General features: G+C 41.5%; 1 protein-coding gene across 1 annotated transcript in view; it reads right to left on the reverse strand.

Moving 5' to 3' along the window:
* The window catches only part of PACS1 (phosphofurin acidic cluster sorting protein 1), a 179,838-nt gene that overhangs the window by 116,726 nt on the left and 50,948 nt on the right, over nucleotides 1–12,164 (reverse strand). The window lies entirely within an intron of this gene.

Below are 12,164 nucleotides of genomic sequence, written 5' to 3' on the forward strand. Positions count from 1 at the left end.
CCACAGTCAACTACATGGGAGTCCAGTGATGTAACCATTATGCCACCATTATCCCCCTAAATAAATAAATCTTTTTTAAAAGAATTCTTTTATTTAACTTTATTTATTTATTTATTCATTTATTTTAATTTGACCAGAGAGGGACAGAATGAGAGAGACAGAGACAGAGAGACAGAGAGAGGGCGAGAGAATGAGAAAGCAAGACACCAGGTCTAGGACTTGAACTGCAGTCAGTCATGTGGAAGTCCAGCACCCTTAACCATCATGCCACCTGCTGGCCCAGTAAATAATTCTTTAAAAAAAAAAAAAAGGTTGGGGAAGGAAGGGAATCTCCCATGAAGGCAGTGCCGGGAAGAGGACAGCAGGGTGACTGAGTTTCTGCACAGGCCATCAGAGGGCACCATTGATCAGAACAACTTGGCTAATGCAAGGTATAGGGAGAGTATCTAACTGGACTTCCACACTTATCGGATATTCTAAAGTTTGGAAATACTACAGTAAACTATAAACCACTGGAAATGCTTTCACAACCAGGTTAACTAAGGAGAAAAACATCAAAAACAAACATACACACACAACCAGTTATCTGTCATCTGTCCCTGTATGTACTTATCTAAATCAGAAGGTAGTCTATCATTTGGTATCAAGAAATAAAGCCAGAAAAGGCAAAAGAAGCTTGACCATGGAGTTCCTGCTGCATCGTGATGTCATCAGGCAAGGGCGGTTAGTTGCACAAAGTCTGGACTGGACTGTGGTTCCCCCAGACAGCAGGGTGTGGTAGAAGGGGAATTAAGTTCTTAGGAACTTCAGGCCTGGGCAAAGAGAAACTCAGAGCATCAACAGCGTGACACACAGCTCAGAAATAAATGTGTTTCATGAGAATGTTAAAATTCGTTGTTCATATCTCTAAGAAATCAGAATTAACACAGCATAGATCACAGGCATCTGAAAAAGAATGAAGTTAAACCAACCTGCTCAGTATCACACTTAAGCAGGACAAGTGTCCATCTGTCTTGCTGGTCCAGTTTTTTCCCATTAGATGTTTCTATAAATAATTAGATTATCAATTAAAAAAGCAGAAAGTGGGACCAGCCCATGGCTTAATGGTTACATCGCAGGACTCCCACGTAGTCGACTATGGTTCAAGTCCCAGACCTGGTGGCTTAAAACTCAAGCCAGGAGGGGCCAGCAGGTGGCATGGTGGTTAAGGGTGCTGGACTTCCTTCCACACAGCTGAGGGTGGTTCGAGTCTCGGACTTGGGTCCTTGCTTTCTCCCCCTCTCTCTCACTCTGTCCCTCTCTGGTCAAATTAAAATAAATAAATAAATGGCTAAATAAAGTTAAATAAAATAATTCTTTAAAAACAAAACAAAACAAAACAAAAAACTCAAGCCTGGTGTGTGTGTTTATGTGCCCAAGATCCTAAGAGGAGAATGGAGGAGAAGGGATTGCTTGTGGCATGGCCATCCCTCCTGAGGGGGTGATTTCTCACTGTCTCTCTGTCTCTCCAGTGAGCATACACGCCCAATAGCAAAAATCTCTCTCTTAAAAACACACAAAAAAGGGTACACTTAACAAAAATGTCTGCTGCATCTCTCTTGAGCCTACACTGATAATACATACAAGCAAATCTGTTCTTTCAGAGGCCACTTTGTGTGGTCCTCAGACTCAGACCTGCTGGCAAGCAAAAATCTTTCCAAGACATCTCTTGACCTACATTACATTATAAACCATGAGCGCTACTGTGTTTTCCAACAACCTGCCCCAGGGTTAGCAGGGTCCTTATCCCTATGTGACAGTCATTAGTGATACCTCCAGAAACCACTAGCAAAGCCAAGGAGTAGAACCAGAAGGAAAGAAGCCAAAGAATGGTAAAGGAGGAAAGAGGAAGAAGAACAGAAAAATATGCTAAAAAAAAAAAGAGAAAATTTTTTTAGTGGTTTCAGGACTCCATAAAGCGGCCTGATATTCCCAGTTGTGAGCTGCTTTCACCTGCTCCCTCAGTGGAATAAGAATGGTTATTGACCTGGACAATTTTAGTAACATTGACTTAAAATTTATATAATATAATCAAACCAGCAAACCTAATGTTAGTATTACTTCTACTTCAGATACCTAGTTTTTAGGAGCTGGCCCAGCACAGGTAAGAAGAGGTGGTTCTGGAAGAGGGGAGACAGACTTGTATTGCTGGGTGTCTGCTGTGTTTCAGGAACATTTTCTTAAGTTACCTCATCTATTCCATTTCTCATAAAACACCAGTATGGTATGAAAAACACACCTAGAGAAGATAAGTGACTCTCTTAAGATCTCAGAACCAGAAAATGGTAGAGCCAGATTCAAATCTAAAACTATGAAAATGACCCTTGCCTTCCTCCTCTCACTAGAGAAGAGAAAGGAACTGCTCCATCTGGCAGCACAGGGACTGCTCAGGACTCACTGCTGGGACACTGCCTCTGAAGCCCATTCACTCATTCAGAACATACTAACTGCTACCACTCACTGGCGCACTGTCACAAACACCAGCACAGCCATGAGTGAGACAGACCCAGTGCCCTACTCTCGCAAAGCTAGCTGTAAGGCTGAGGTGAGGTGGTGCTACAATGAATAAATCCAGTACAGAAACAATAACAGCACAGAAATAAGACACAGACTACAGAACAGAGGGGTCAGGGTCCTCCTTCACACTGAGCGATTGGAAAGGCTTTACTGAAGGGGTAATAACATTGTAGAGAACTGAAAGACAAGAAAGAACCAGCCAAGCAAATAACCAGGGACAGAACATTCCAGGTCAGGAAAATGCAAGCAAATGCCCTGAGGAAGAAACAGGCTTGGGGTGAAACACAGAATAGACCTATTGACTGGAACAAAATAAGAAAGAGAACAAGAGGAGGATGGACAGACATGTTTTGATTTTTAAGAGATTTTTGCTATAGGATGTGTGCACTGGCTAGAGAAAAAGAGAGCGACAGAAAGTGATAAATCACCCCCTAAGGGGGATGGCCATGCCACAATCCCTTCTCCTGGAATTTTGGGCATGTATGCACATATGCTCAGCCTGAGTTTTAAGCCACCAGGTTCAGGACTCAAACTTCGATGGGCCACATGGGAGTCCAGCGCCTTAACCACTACACCATCTGCCGGCCCTGAGGATGAACGGATATGAAGGGGCAGGTGAAGGTGGTCTTAAACAAAGGTAGAGTTTGCATTTTATTCTATGACTAGAAAAGTTCAGAAGTTTCTTTTTAACCAGAAGTGCCACACATGGACTAGTGCATGTAATAGGTTATGCTGTTACTGTGGAACTGGAAGACGCCTGTAGAGAAAACAGGGAGGCTGTGGGAAGAGACTGTCACAGTCCAGAGGGCAGATGATGGAACCTGAGTTAGGGTCAAGGCAGGTGGAGATGAAGAGCCAAGGTCGTATTCAAGATCTACTGTGGAGTTAGCATGTCCAGGACTCACTCCTCGGCTGGACACAGAGTGCACAGAAAGAGAAAGAAGTCAAGATGACTCCTGGGTTCGGGGCCTGAGCAGCAGGGTAGACCAGACATGGTACCATTTACTTAGATGAATAAACACTAGGAGAAGACCACTTCTTTTTTTAAACATGGAAAGCATAAAATAAAGAGATCTGTTTTAGAATGCTAAGTGTATCAACAGATATTTAGATGGAACAATCAAGTAGGCAGTAGGTACATAAATTTAGAGATGAGAGGAAAGATCAAGTTGGAGGTATAAATTTAAGAGGCACCTGTAAACCTAGTTACAGGATAATTTCTAATTGCCCTGAGGAAGGGAAAGGAGTTCTTAAATAAGACATCAAAATATACAAATCTTCATAAACAGAAAAACATAAGCAAATGTCAATTCTGTATCAAAGTGAAGGATTTCTGTTGAATAAGGAACACTATGAACAAAGTTAGCAGGTGGGTGAAAGCCAGAAGAAGGCTTCTGCAACCTTTATAACTGACTTAGGATTCACCGCTAGAACCTATAGGGAACCCCACTGGAAAATGGGAAACGGATTTACAAAGGGCAAATCTAAGGACCAAACTAGTATATACAGATATTCTCATCTTCCCTAGTGATCAGAGAGACATGAGTGAAGACTAGATAACACACTCCACTGCCAAACTGACGGAAGTTTGAAAGTCAGCTATTAAGAGCTGCACTTAGTAGTGGGGTTATAAATGGAACAATCATAGGTACTCAGTTAAATATAAGTACACTCTGTGACTCAGTAATTACACTTGTTGGTATTTAGCTGGGAGACTCCTATACAAGTCCCTAGGAAGACATACATAAGGACTTTCATCAGAGCATTGATTGTGGCACAGAGAGACTGAGAACAAACTAGGTGCCCATCACTATGGAAACAAATGAATAAAAAGTGGGGGGTGCAAGTGATAAAATACAATGTGGTGGGACCAGCAGGTGGAGTGGTGCTTAAGGTGCTGGACACTCCCACATGGCCTACCACTGTTCGAGTCCTGGACCTGGTGGCTTGCTTTCTCACTTTCCCTCTCTCTCTCTCTCTCTGCATGTGTGTCTCTCTCTGGTACAATTAAAGTAAATGAATGAAAAAAATTAAATAAATAATTTAAAAAATACAATGTGGTAGCTACAAGCAATATATAAACACAACAACATGAACAGAACTTAAACATATAGTTTTAAATGAAAAAAAAAAAAAGCCCCAGAATGAAAATGATATAATACTATTTTATAGAAAACACCATACAAGAATACACAGACAGCCTTCCTTTTGGCCGGAACCGTCATCTTCCAGTAATTAACCAAAATGACGAACACAAAGGGCATGAGGAGAGGCACCTGATATATGTGCTCTAGGCCTTTTAGAAAACATGGAGTGATTCCTTTGGCAACATATATGGGAATCTATAAGACAGGTGATATTATAGACATTAAGGGAATGGGTACTGTTCAAAAAGGAATGCCCCACACATGTTACCATGGCAAACCTGAAGTCTACAATGTTACCCAGCATGCTGTTGGCCTTGTTGTGAACAAACACGTTTAGGGCAAGATTCTTGCCAAGAGAATGAATGTGCGTATTGAGCATATTAAGCATTCTAAGAGCAGAGATAGCTTCTAAGAGCAGAGATAGCTTCTAAGAGCAGAGATAGCTTCTAAGAGCAGAGATAGCTTCTAAGAGCAGAGATAGCTTCTAAGAGCAGAGATAGCTTCTAAGAGCAGAGATAGCTTCTAAGAGCAGAGATAGCTAAAACAGGTGAAGGAAAATGACCAGAAAAAGAAGGAAGCCAAACAGAAAGGTACCTGGGTTCAACTAAAGCGCCAGCCTGCTCCACCCAGAGAAGCACACTTTGTGAGAACCAATGGAGAGGGGCCTGAGCTACTGGAACCTATTCCCTATGAATTCATGACATGATGGGTGTTAAAAATAAACTAATCTATGGTCCAAAAAAAAAAGAATACATAGCCAACCAAGGATAAATATTGATATTAAATACATTAGAGAAGATACTAATGATAGTGGGGATGTGAATAGAAGAGATGAAAAATGATAATAATGGAAAATAATAAAACAAGAGAACAGTCTTGCAATCTCAATATAATGTTCTATGAAGACAATAATATTAAAAAACTTAACTCTGGACCTGAGATCTAAACGAAAAAATAACAGCTTTACAGAGGCAAAGGAAAGATCCTCTGTTGTTCCCAGACTGACATTCTGTCAACAGATTCATTTGACTTAATAGGCAAGGAAGGGAGCTATGAGCGAGGGAGGAGGACACCCACACAGACTGTAGTTCGAGTTCCAGACCAGGTGGCTTAAACTCACACCAGGAACATGTGCATGTGTGCCCGAGATCCCAGGAGGAGACTGGAGGAGAAGGGACTGTGGCATGGTCATCCCCCACGGAGCAGCAGCGGGGGGTGGGGGGTGGGGAGGGGATTTCTCGCTTTCTGTCTCTCTAGCGAGCACATGCACCTTATTGGGGGGAAAAAAAAAAAAACCTCTTAAAAAAAATGTGTCCTTTCAGACGACAGACACATGAACAAACCTATCACAAAATTCAAGTTGACCCTACAGCTGCAGGGAGTCACTAGAGATGCTACAACAGTCAGAGGTGCAAATGATAAAAGTTGATTTTATGTAGGGAAATAAAATAGAGATGCAGCACAGGTAAAATAATCCCTGCTGTGTGCAAGTGCTAGGTGCTACCAAATCTCTGAAAATGGCCTGGCCTGGTGGCCTGGTTGGTAGCAAACTGAACTGCAGTGTTTAAAGTCACATGGCTGACTACAGGTTTAGATCCCCAGGCCTGCTTGAAAATACATCTTAGTGTGTACGCACATGCCCAAGATCCTGACAAATTGGAAAGCCAAGAAAAGGGGATTGTGGTGAAATGTGACCATATTGAGGGTACTTCTCTGTCTCCTTCTCTCATACATGTGCACACACCTCTATCATGAATGAACAAACTTTAAAAAAAAAAAGCTTATAAAACAACAACAGCAACAAAAAATTCTGAAATTATTGATTTAACACTGTACAGCCCTCATTATTTTTAACCAAATTTAAAATCAATCTTATGGTATAATCCACAATAAATACAACAAAGTTAATCACCTTATTTACTTATTTATTTATTGGGGGGGGCAAAGGACACATAAGCTCACCAGAGACAATGAGAAGAAAGGTGAGAAATCATCCCCCTTGAAGGGGATGGTCACACACAATCCCTCTCCTCCATTCTCTTCTACTCTCAGGATTTTGGGCATGCACACAAAAGTGCCCAGAGTGATTTTCAGGTCACCAGCTCCAGGATGCAAACTGTGGTCGGCAATGTGGGAATCCTATGCCTTAACCACCACGCCACCTCCTGGCCCCAAAATTCAACATTTTAATGAACACTTTGATGAGTATTTTTTTTCTTTTTAATTAGCTATTGTGTACATGTGTTTGCCAGGGTGAGACAGAGAAAGAGAGAAGCAAAGTGAGAAATCACCCTCTGGGGAAGGATGGTCATGCCACAATCACTTCTCCTCCAATCTCTTCTCAGGATTTTGACACACATGCATAGGTGCCCAGCATGTTTTTCAAGCCACTGGGTCAGGGACCTAAATGTAGTCAACCATGTAGGATTCAGCCATGTTATCAACTGGCCTCAACAAATTTAAATGTATGCACCCATGTAAAATACCACTGCAATAGAACATTTTCATCACCCCAAAGATCCTCATACCCCTGTGTAACCAGGCCATCCCTCTACTCTGGCTCCAGGCAACAGCTTATCTGCCCTCTGTAAAGACATCTCACTAATTTTTAAAAAAAATAAAACAAAATATGGGATGAGCGCAAGGCATAACGGTTACATTGTTGGACTCCCACATGGTCAGCAGTGATTCAAGTTCTGGATCTAGAGGCTTGAAACTGATGCTGGGTGTGTGTGCATGCGTGCCCCAAATCCTAAGAAAAGATAGGAAAGGGATTGCAGTATGGCCATCCCCCCCTTGGTGGGCGTTGATTTCTTGCTTTCTGTCTATCTTTCTCTGTCTCTCCAATGAGTACACAGGTCCCTATAGCATAAATCTCTCAAAAAAAAAATGAAATAAGGAAAACAAACAATTCTATATTTGGAAAATTTCAAACAACGGTAAAACAGTATGACAAACCTAGTTTATCTAACACCTAGCTTTAACAATTCTAATGCATAGCTAGTTAGTCCTCTCTCATTATCATTGCCCTTCACATGTAAATATTTCAATGTTTCTTTTTTTTTTTGGAGAAGTTTTTTCACAACAGGGCGCGTGCGCTCGCCAGACAGAGAGAGACATAGAGACAGAAAGCGAGAAATCACCTCCCAGGGGGGATGGCCACGCCGCAATCCCTTCTCCTCCATTGTCCTCTCGGGATCTTGGGCACGCACGCACACATGCCCGGCGTGAGTTTTAAGCCACCGGATCCGGGACGCGAACCGTGGTCGACTACGTGGGAGTCCAGTGACATAGTCATTACATTAACTGCTGGTTCCCCAATATGTTTCTTTATAGTAAAGTGGTTGGATCTCAGAGGGCTGATTGCACAGTTCAAGTCCCAGACCTCACACTTGAAAAAATATGCAGAGCATCTGTGCATGCCCAAAATCTCAAAAGAAGGAGAAATGGAGAAGTAACTGTAGTGTGGCCATCCCCCACAGTGGGTGCTTTCTCACCGTCTCCTGTCAACCACAAGTGCATGCACCTCCAAGAAGATTTAAAACAGAACAAAATATTTGTACAATATCATTTCATACTTAAAATAATTAACAACAAACTTCTTTCTTTATTTTAAGAGAGAGATTTTTTTCTATAGGGTGCATGTGCTCACTGGAGAGACACAGAGAGAGAAAGTTAGAAATCACCCCCCAGGGAGGATGGCCATGCCACAATTCCCCCTCTTCCATTCTCCTCTCAGGATTCTGGGCATGCACATACAAGCAGCTGACATGTTTCAAGCCTCCAGGTCCAGGACTTGAACTGTGGTTCAGCTATGTGGGAGTTCAGTACCTTAACCACAATGTCACCTGCTGGCCCCCTCAATAAATTTCTTAATACCATCAAATAATTAGTCATTATACACATTTCCTGAATGGTTTTATCTTTTTTTCATTTGTCTTGTCTAAATCAAATCTATACATGATTACTGGTTTATTTATCTTTTAAGTTTCTTTTAATCTTTAGAGACTTCCCGTTCCTTTTTCCCCCTATGATTTGTTAAAGAAACTATATAAGTTTGTCCTATAAGGCACCTGTAGCTTGGAATTTGCTGCCTGTAATCCCTCAGAAAACATTTACCATATTTCTTGACCTTTGTATTTCTTATTAATCTGTAGGAAGATCAAGAGGTTTTTTTTTTTTTTTTAAATCAAATTCAAGATCTATTTTAGTCAGCAAGACTACTTTTTGGGTGGTATTATGTACAATTATCAGGAGACATAGAATGTCTGACTTTTTGTCTCGCTTTTTAAAAATACTAAAATATCTCGACTAATTAAAAAAAATTACAGTGTATTAGGACCCTTTAATTAGAAAAGAGCACCAGGACATGAACCACCATTTATTGTAAAAGACTAATTCTGGACTATGGTATCCCTACAAAGGAACAAGTATTCTTTGAGTCAGTTTGAAATACTTTACTGTTTTGTGTTGTTTTAATCTTTTGCTATAGGGTATAGTGCTTGCTGGTGAAAGGAAAAGTGAGAAAGCACTCCCCAGGGAGTTAGCCATGTTTCAATCCCTTCTCCTCCATTCTCCTGTAGGAATTTTAGGCACACACTCATACGCACACCTAGAACACCTTCCAAGCCACAGGGTCCAGGACCAGAACCACAAAAATCAGATGTGTGGGACTCGGCTGCCTTAACCACCACACCACCAGCTGGCTCATACTTGGCTGGCTCTCTTCATCATGTTATACCTCTCACTTACTTGAAGTTATATGCTGAACATACACTAACATGTCCATCTTTTTGTGCATCTCATAGCTCCCTGACTATATTTCTAGCTCACTGAGAGAAGAAATTCAGCCTCATATCTCTACTCAACCCCTCTCATAATTGCCCTACATATAGACCATACTCAGTGAATGAGGAGGATGCCACTGTCTGCTGAAGTCCTTCTCTATCCTTGATGCAGTAAGGCCTTTTATTATTAGTTCTAAATTTACACCTTTCTTCAGAGTCAGCAAGTCCCCATTTCACCCACTGGAAAAGAGAGGTGCATAGAAGAAAGAGGAATGGTGAATCAGTGGAAGGTTGCACTGCGAACTCAAAAATCACTGGTTGTTCAGAAAACTGCTGACCTAAGTGTGTCTCTACACGAATGCCTCCTCCTTCCCTTAAGGTAGATAGGTAAACCCAAACACTAGAGTCTCTGAAAGAGAGAGCTGTAAACACTGCACAGACAGGGAACCACCATTTGCCTGTCGTCTTGGCAGGACAAAAGGTCAGTGATTACTAAGAGAACAAGGATCCACTAAAGAGAGACTTGGATGGAGAATGGGAGAAAGGAGCTGAAGTCTGCCCACTAACCTCACCACAGACGAACAAAGCGGGGAGATGGCCCATTACTGAGACGTGCAGAGGAAGTCAGAGTCATTAGCAGAACCAAGCAGGCCTCTCTTTCTCCCACTTCAGCGCCACAACACAGCATGGTGCTGCACTAATAGCTGCAGGGCCCTCGGTTGCCAGCCACCTCCTACTCATCTGTGCTGGCTGGTTCTCTACTGCCTTCAGATATAAAAGTTAGAATGTGATATTTAGTATGTCAATAATCACTACCTGGTAAACATAAGTCCCAGAAACACATGCCTCTGCTTACAAACAGCATAACCTTCCATGCAAAAGAATATAGCTTCTCCCTCATCTCTGCCCTCACTGTAGGACAAGCACAGATTAAATTAAGAATTCTCAAAATTCCCAATGGTGTCAAAAGCATTTAAAGTTGCTGGGTCAAAGATTCATTTTTGTGGCAGACAACCACAAAGGATTTCAGTGTTACATACAGTGAAAATAATTGCAAGAAATTCTAAATATGGACAGACGAGTAATTTATTTTTCTGGTGGCTAATACTTTCTTTTCCATTCAATATCTGAATCCAAGTTAGGCTCCAATTAAGAAAAGAAAGACCCAGTTTTCTGGTTCCACTGGGATTTACGCGTTTAGGGATTACCTGTCTGCCAGCTTTGAATCTGCCCTGACTAACACAAACATGTTTCAAGACAAGGAAACACCCGATTACTGGAAGTCAAGGTCAAAGTAAAGCCCCAAACAAGGAACTCTCACTCTGAGTCTAGTGTGTTTCCCAGCAGGCCACTACCTGTCTAACCAGAGATTACTGTGTATATAATTATGAAACCACTGTTAATAGAAATCAGAATACAGAGCATGAGAAACAAAATCCCACTGGTGGGGTCAGCAGGTGGTGTGGTAGTGAAGGGTGCTGGGCTCCCACATGACAAGACCACGGGTTGAGTCTGGACCTGGTGCCTTGTGTTCTCACTTTCTCTCACTCTCTTTTGCTCCCTGTCCCTCTCTGGTCAAATTTAAATAAATAAAGTTAAATAAAATAATTCTTAAAAAAAAAATCCCACTGGTAAATTTGAATACTAACACATAAAAGGTAGACAACTGAAGCAAATATCTGGAAAACAAGTATGAAAGTGCCCAGGTGTGGGGCCAGCAGATGGCACAGTGGTTACATCAGTGGACTCCCACATGGCCAGTGGTTTGAGACCTGGACCTGGTGGCTTGAATATCACTCCAGGTACGTGTGCATGTCTGCCCAAGATCCCTGGAGGAGAATGAAGGAGAAGGGATTGTGGCATGGCCAACCCCCAAAGGGAGGATTTCTCACTTATGCTATCTCTGTCTCTGTCTCTTTGTAGAGTACATGCACCCTATGGCAAAAACATCTAGAAAAAACAATTGCCCAGATATTTCTAGCAGAAGTTAACTATCTGAGTTATCCATTTCCTTTTGCTTACAAAGGCACAGTAAGATATTAGAGTAAGACTGGAGGCAAATGACACAAATGGTAACCATATACAAATTTGTGACCAATGTATACTTTCATTCACTTTGAATTATTTAATGTGACTTATCTCTCTGACCCTGGAATACTCACTCTAAATACAGATCATCTTTGAAATAGAGGATGGAATAAAATTACTTCTAAGATCTCTTACATTTACTTGCTTTATATTTTCCTGAATATAGGATCAAGTCCCATTAAATATAAACTTGGTGGCTCAAAATGCTTCTAAAACTAGAATTTTATTATAGTTAGTAATAATAAAAATATAAATTTAATTGAAATGAGATTTGGTATATGTATTAATAAAATGATGCTACATTTTAGAATTTATCACATACCAATGTTCATAAACAGTATTACTCATGATAGCCAAGTGGTGGAAGTCACCCAATGTCCACTAATAAAGAGAGAGACGTGAAAAGAGTCAGCTCCTCCTCCTCAGCTGGATGTGTAGTGTCTACCTATGACGCCTGAAATTGCAATAGATGGCCTGAGACCACGGGGAGCTATGAGGACCTTAGGGAGCTAGCTAGGTCAAGCCTGCACTGCAGATGGCAGAGCAAGAAGTTGAAATGAACTGCTCAATAAACTAGCATTGGCGT

Source organism: Tupaia chinensis, unplaced genomic scaffold (assembly GCF_000334495.1).
Source record: "Tupaia chinensis unplaced genomic scaffold, TupChi_1.0 Scaffold149501_1, whole genome shotgun sequence".
Classification (NCBI taxonomy): domain Eukaryota; kingdom Metazoa; phylum Chordata; class Mammalia; order Scandentia; family Tupaiidae; genus Tupaia; species Tupaia belangeri.